Source organism: Poecilia latipinna, unplaced genomic scaffold (genome assembly GCF_001443285.1).
Source record: "Poecilia latipinna isolate Pla-1442-1.1 unplaced genomic scaffold, P_latipinna-1.0 Scaffold5388, whole genome shotgun sequence".
Taxonomy (NCBI): Eukaryota; Metazoa; Chordata; class Actinopteri; order Cyprinodontiformes; family Poeciliidae; genus Poecilia; species Poecilia latipinna.
In genome coordinates this window covers 1-7,547 of record NW_015118004.1, presented here as the reverse complement: position 1 = coordinate 7,547, position 7,547 = coordinate 1, and the positions used below count along the sequence as shown (strand labels likewise).

The 7,547-nt window shown below is 40.4% G+C and overlaps 1 long non-coding RNA gene across 1 annotated transcript; it reads left to right on the top strand.

Annotated features, from left to right (window-relative positions):
- Positions 1-563: 563 nt before the first annotated feature.
- Positions 564-4,334, top strand: LOC106943509 (uncharacterized). Its single transcript, XR_001423933.1, has 2 exons — positions 564-931; positions 4,198-4,334. It is a non-coding gene; the product is annotated as an uncharacterized LOC106943509 (long non-coding RNA).
- Positions 4,335-7,547: the final 3,213 nt, after the last annotated feature.

The following is a 7,547-nucleotide window of genomic DNA, read 5'->3' as shown; positions in this document are numbered from 1 at the left end:
AAGTAACTTGACAAATTTAATTTAGCTGTACATAAACTAAATAGCAAAGAAATCATGATATTATAACCTGCATGTAAATAAAGTATTTGGTCTAAACGTTTCCATGGTAAACAGTTTTGTTAAGTTGATATGGAGTAACTTCTGGGTCGGTCCTGAACGTTAAGCTTTTAAGATCTTAAATCCTCACCACTTTAATTATTTAATGATTTTGCTGAACTCAATTTAAATAAAGTTATCAGGCATTTTTTTATTCCAAACACTTATTCCTTTTATTTATAATTAGTACAAACAACAAGCTGATGAGAATTAAATTTGTTCACTTGAACTCTTAACATCAAACATTCCTCACTAAATGAAATGTTTAATTTCATTTATTGAGTGTATTAATGCTATGACTGTAAAGTTCAGCTTTAGAAAACACAAAGAATAAAGACCAATAGTTGATCATTCAGAAACATTTATCAGTGTCTTCATCTGCAACTAAAACTTTTTAAGTTATTTTTATTCTTTTCTACTAACTCATAGCTGCTCTGATGTGAAGTGAGAAGTGAAACCTTAGCAGCTCAGACTGGTTGGTTTCTCTTTCTGGTCTGGTCTTTTTGGTTTCTTGTTATTTTCTGCTTTGTGTTGAAATGTTTCCTCTGTGAAAATGATCAAGACGTTTGTGGTTAACTTCCTGATTTCAGATAAATTTCCATCACATGTTTAGTGACTCACTGAAAAGGTGTTAAGTTAAAAAGAAAAACCCTGCAAACCTGCTGCTGTTTATAAAGCATTCTTCATAATGGTGTATAAAACCTTTTAAAATTAATGAACAGCAGTCGTACTGTACAGTAATTTTATTTTTATTTTTTAGGGACTGACCCACATGCAGTTTATGCATCTGTGAAGACAAATGAGGTTAAAAATCATCAGAGAAGCAGAACCAGAGGTAAAACGCTCTAGATTTATGAATGTATGAACTATTCCATGGTTTTTGCTTTACATCAGGGGTCCCCAAACTTTTTCCTGAGGGCCACATAACTTTTCCCTTCTCTGCTGGAGGCTGGAGTCAGTTTGTAACAGAAAAAGTGAGTCGATTGCAGGAGCCTAAATGTAAAAATATGTTGTTTTCCAGAAAGCACAATCAAATAACCGTCTCTGGGTTCTTCACAGCAAAAATCCAGCAAGGATTATAGTCCGTATTTTCCAAACTATGAGCCGCACTGGACTATAAACCAAAACCCCAAAGTTTTTTTAAACCAGTAAACATAAACATTAAGCCGCTGATATCTCTGTCTGCCGCTCCAGGTTTTCCACAGCGATGCAGCAGCAGCAAAGGGGGGGGACAGCCAACATCTGAGTCATAACAGTCAATTGAATATCACATTTATTACGGTTGAAAAAGAAAAAGTTGCCAAGATTAGATTTAACTGAACTTTAAACTGAAATTTAACTGATTACGGAAGCTTCTGATCGGAAACTGTAACAGTAAAAGTGCTGATCCTTCATGTCGCTACTAGCATGAGCTAAATGAAAATGGTTGCTTTCTTCTTCTTTAGATTTCAACGGCAGCTTGCATCCATTATTGATGCACTACTGCCACCTACTGGATCCTAATATCTATACCTCAAATACTCATAATGATCCCAGTATTATTTAAAAAACTGTTAAATAGCATTTCACAGATTTCCAAAATCTGAAATGGAACGACTTGCACAGATCAAAGCTTGTGCACATTTGCAGCTCAACCGCAGTAGGATCAATAAGAACAAAGGAGTGTGTGCTGGTGTAAGTATTATTGCTTTGCTTTCTTTGTTTAGTGAATGAAAAAAATAAAGTCAATAATAAACATCCATTATGAAAACCTTTTAGCCAAGTACAGCATAAAGGCAGCACAGATACAACTCCTACATCCTGTCTGTTACAGCCTTACGTTAGCTGAACAGATCAATATGCAATGTGTACCGTATCTGACATACATTAAAGATTTTATTTCACCTGAAAAGGCTTTTTACTAAACCGTAATCGTGTTAGCCACGCTAATCGTGTTAGCCACCGAGTACTGTGTGTCAGGCCAAGGCACACTCGAACATCTGCCAACAGAAATCACCTTTAAAACCATGCCTTACCCAGCCTTGCAAGAACAACAGGCATCAGTGATCTTGTCCTGCTACGCTAATCGACTCAGAAATACTCTGCAGAGAGTCAGTCGACATGAAATTACACATAGAAACTAAGCACCGCGAGACTTTGTTTGTGAGATATGCAGTCATGTGAGACTTTCGAGGGGCGTTTCTGGGCGGGGCTTGGTAAGGTCCATTGTCCGCTTTATGGACTACACCACAAAGAAGCGGTGCTACAACAGGCATGGTCTCAAAAACAACTCGTCTTCCAAGGGAAAAGAATATACTTTGACCAGGACTTCTCTCCGGAAGTCCAAAAGAAGAGAGTGAGACTGCGGAGCATAATCAAGCAACTTAAAGAAAAAGGAATACAGGCAAAATGTCGTTTTCCTGTGCAACTCAGAATCGACTTGAAAGCGGCATGAAAACCTTCCCTACTCTTCTCGATGCGATTCCGACGTTGGAGAGGTTTGATATATCGGCGCAGATGAGTGAGAGAGAGAGGATGGAAGCGGAGCTCTCCAGAGAGGCCTGGACTCCGAGAGTCAACAAGAGACATGGAAAAGGGGGGCTACATGATTTAAAAGTTTACATTTAAGACTGTGGTGGGGAAAATGTTCATAAACAGAGGAGTTCTTGAGGACTATAAGGTATGTTTTGAGAAAAATTGGTAAGGGGGAGAAGAAGATGTTATTGAAATAGCCAATGTTACTTTATATAGTGAATTTGTATCTCAAATGTAATATCTCACGGGTTGTCAATATCACCGTGCATCAGTGTTGTGTTCAAGACCACCTAACCCGAGACCAAGACAAGACCAAGACCAGAGTGTATCGAGATTCAAAGATTGTTTGAATTTCTGAGAGCAATAAATAAATTGTTTTTGTTGTGTAACTGTAAAAGGAGTAGAGAGACAGGAAAAATCCACACAGATTACCTGGAATGATGCTAACTAGGTTATCATTGAACACAGTGTTGCTCAGACGGGGGTTAAAGGTTATGCTGGTATTGGTGTTAGAGCTGCTGCTGACTGACTCACCTGTTAAGTGTGGTAAGAGGTACAGGTACATATATAAATATCTTGTTAAATTCTTTCCTTCGTTCATTACATGCTAGTGAAATGGAAGCAAACAGTCAGTTGTTCTCGTCTTCTACTGACTGCTGCTGAAAACGTCACTGTCAAGGCGCCAAGCAGGAACGAACCATTTCAGCAGATCCAGGGGGGTCAGTGTAAACAAAGATGTCTGTTTTTTGGTCTGGAGGGGAAACATTTAATTTTTACTGCTAAAACAATTTTTAAAACATTATATGATTAATTTTATAATTGACAGGCCCCCAATTGTTTTTTCTATTGCTGTAAGATATAGAAAAAGTTTTTGTGGGGAGGGCCCCCTGCTGGTCAGGGTCCCTTGGAATTGTCCTAACTCCCCCCTCCCCCCCTATACGTCTACCCCTCGATTGTTCCCAGCAGTCCCTTGGTACTCTGATTACTCCCTGGTGCTGTCAATCATCCTCAGGCTCACTTAGCAGTGCTCCCCTCCGGATCCTATCCACTGTGTCCCTTCCAGAGCTCTATTCATGCTGCTCATCTCTGGCTCCTGGCTTTGTGTATTTTTGGATCATCAGTAAACTACTTTTTGCACCTAACTTGGGTCTGACTGCATCCAACCTCACCACAATAACCGCAATTCATGATGGTGCGCTGTCATCACCCATGTCTCCTGTAGCCGAACAGAGTTGGATGCTAACAATGACTTACAGCACTCCTGACACCATGTTGTGTTACTCATGAGTGAACTGAGTTGGACTGTCTCATACGTGATTAGTTTATTCAGGATGGACAAACTCCCAGCATGGAATCAACAATCAATGTCCTCTTTTATGACATCATCACAGGTGACCATTTGTAGTTTTTAACCATGCTTAGCATTATAATATATTTCTTTCACTGAAACATTGTTATTCCTTCAGTGGCATTTTTTAACCATTATTTTATCAGGAAGGCCCTGCAGATAAAATTGATTTTATATTTTGATTGAGACTCACAAATACTCACAAATAGTAATGTTTTGAAATGTTTTTGTGATTTCAGAGTTTCCACCAGGAGCAGATGTTTCCTAATCTTCAATGAGTTCATCGGTCACATCCTGGTGACCAGATTTCAACTCGCGCCTCCACGGCCTTCAATCTGGCTAAACAAAAAATGCCTTAAATAATCTTTTTTGCAAACTTCTTTGTTGTCTTTATTTGATTTTTTAAAAGTGTGCTAGACATGTCAGACTGAAACAAGTTTCTCTTTTTTTTTTTTGGATTTTCCTTTTTATTGAAGAATTCAATGTGGAACACAAAGGAAGTCTTTTCTCTGTGGTCAGCAGTGTAAATTTTTACTCAGAGCAATTTATATAAAAAATTAAAAATAATGTCAAAGGATTGAAATCACTGAGGGGTAGAAACTGTGAAAAACCTTTATGTTAAATAAGATTTGACAGTTTTTTTTTTTATATTTTTGCTTGTTTTTAACAAATGTATGCTACTATGACTAATAACAAATAAAAAGCAGCTAATTTTCATTTCAGATGTTAAGCTTTGTGTGATTGTGTTATTTAGCATCGTGCTAACAGTATCTTAAATAAGCTCGCTATGAATCTTTCCCTCAACATTTTCCTCTAGATCAGGGGTCCCCTGCATCTAGAGCAGGGGCGGTGAAGTGATGAAAGACAAACTTTCATCACTTGTCTGAGACGACATAAACACAGCCAGAGAGGCATAGAATAAATAGCATGATGATGAGTGTCGGACTGCAGGGCGGAGTGGGAGGATGGGGGGTTCACTCGAACAGCAGGTCCTCTGTCTTCAGTTTGTTCTTTGCTTTGAACCAATTGTGTGAATGATGTTAAAGATCCACTATCATGCAAAATTCTCTTTTTGCATGTTTCTGGCCTTTCATTTGCTTGTTTCCTGCTTCTAGAAATGGTTCAAAAGCAAATAAAAAAATACCCAGCCGTTTTTTGGGAATAAGTAAATGTTCTGCTGGTGTCTGTGAAACGGCTTGTTTCGTGAACCTCTAGATTGTTACATCAATTTGTTACCTAGCAACCCCAAACCCAGCCGGTCCCTCACCTGGCAATGGAGCTCCACCCACTTCACTACGGGACAAGTTTGTTCTTCAGCTTTTCTGCTGTACAATGGCTGCTGGAAAAGGAAAATAATTTGTTGTCATTGTATGCAAAACACCTTCCTTTGAAAACTACCAACATGACAGGATTTATCAAAAGACTTGGACTGAAGGAAGGTTCTGTTCCTTCTGTTCAAATCTGAAGATGAGGCACACCAGACGTAGCGGCACCCAGGATCCTTCAGGGCCCAGCGTCTCCTGGGTATAAAAGAAGAAGCTGACTTCTCTGCCCAGCTCTGACTCACCCAGCTTTCTTTTGGAGCAGCAGTATCGGCTTGATCCATCTGCTTTGGCTGCAGCTAAGCCAGCTGCCACCGGACTGCCTGATTATTTATTTTACTTTTGCTCAAGAAAGAGCCTAGTTATTTTTGAAGTCTGTCTTCCTGTTTTTTACTACGACTCAACAAGCCAGGTCGTACCACCAACATTGTCTGAAATGTATTTTTGTACCTGTTGAAAGATGTACAAAATGAATTTGATGATTCATTTGCAAAGTTGTGGTGTATTGGAGGCTGACCAGTGTTTCTCAACCTTTTTCAGGCCAGCGCCCCCCTAGCACTTACCCAGGTGCCTCACCGACCCCCTACCGCCACGCCTTAAGGGGCGGAGGGAGGGGGGTTGCTGAGCGAGTGAGAATCGTTCCTTCGGGGGGGGGGGGTCGCTCCTTCGTGGGACATAAGCCGAAGCGGCATAAAAACAGAGAGTGCTACGCTGAAAAGTCACATGATGCTCAAAATCTAAACTTGTATTGTTGTGCATTTAAGGTATAAAGCTTACCTTCGACTGAACGCCCCCCCAAAGGCATCCCAGCGCCCCCCTTTTGTAAAAATGCCCGCGAGCGCCCCCTGAGGGCCTCTGAACGCCCCCTGGGGGGCGGTACCGCCCACGTTGAGAACCGCTGCTGTAGACCATGGATGTTTGCTTTGGGGGAGAACATCTCTCCTCTTTTTCCTGTTCACCCACATTATCACACATCTCCTATTTCCTTTGTGATCAAACCCAGTGTTTGGCATCCGCTAAGTTATCCAAATCACTGACCTCCATACATCCCATCAGTGCCTCTGATTGTTGGCGATTATCCTTTTTCCAGCGTGGTTCACATTGTATGAAGATGAAGAAGAGTCACGGAGTTGAAATCGTCTATCCCATTTATTAAGACCAAAATACATACTTTTTATCACCGTTTTATCATTTTGTTAAGAACAACAGTCAGACCATTTCCTCCCTCATACCTTAAGGAGGAAGTAAGTCTCAAACCTTATTTGGAAATGGGACCATCACTCAACTCACTTCCACTAAGACACAGTTCTTTTGGCCATCTCAGGCAGATTTTGAACTTTTGAAACGGAAATTAGCTAACGCTCTCATCCTTAACCAGTCCAACCCCAAGACCCAATTCACCGTGACTGTGGATTCCTCTGACATGGGAGTAGGTGCAATCCTCTCTCAGATCTCTTCTGTTGTTCAGAAACATCATCTGTGTGCTTTTTTTCATTTACTTTTTCTGTCTGAAAAAAAATCATAACGTTGGTGACACAGAACTGTGAGCCATTCTTCAAGAAGAATCATGTAGCTCAGTATCCCAAACAATCAGTCTGATGGTGTTACCTAGGAGCATGTCCTTGGGAGCGCCCAGCTTCACAGTCGATAACAGGAGGGGTGAGGAGGGAAGAGCGTTGTGTTTACATGTCTTCAAGGAGATTGGAAATATGCTGCCCTTCCAAGGCCACACGGGGGAAGCCAATTCAGATACAGAATGGTTAGGTCGGGAAGATTATACATTTCAATCTTCCCTAAAGTCTCTCCGATACACTCTAAGAAATAACGCTCTGAATTTACAGTAACATACTGGCAGCTATAGACGCCAGAAGTTTACTGTAAATCCACAGTTGCTGTACCGTAATTAATCTTGACGGTAGATTACCGTTCTTTCACAGAACGGTAAAGTACTGGCGTCTGTAGCTGCCAGTACTTTCCCGTTTTTTAAAAGAATGGTAATCTACCGTTTTTCTGAAAGAACGATAAAAAAATACTGGTACCTGCAGACGCCAGGTTTTTTTTTTTTTCCGTTAAAAAAGAAAAAAAAAAAAAAAAAAAAAAAAGCTGGCGTCTGTAGATACCAGTATTTTACTGGACATTTACCTTTTCAATCCTGTAATTATCTTTTAAAGTGGTGGTGTACTGCAAGTAAATACTGTAATGACGCCAACACACCGCAGACGTAGTACCGCCAACAGGGTTTATTAGAAATAAGAGCGAGCAGCTGC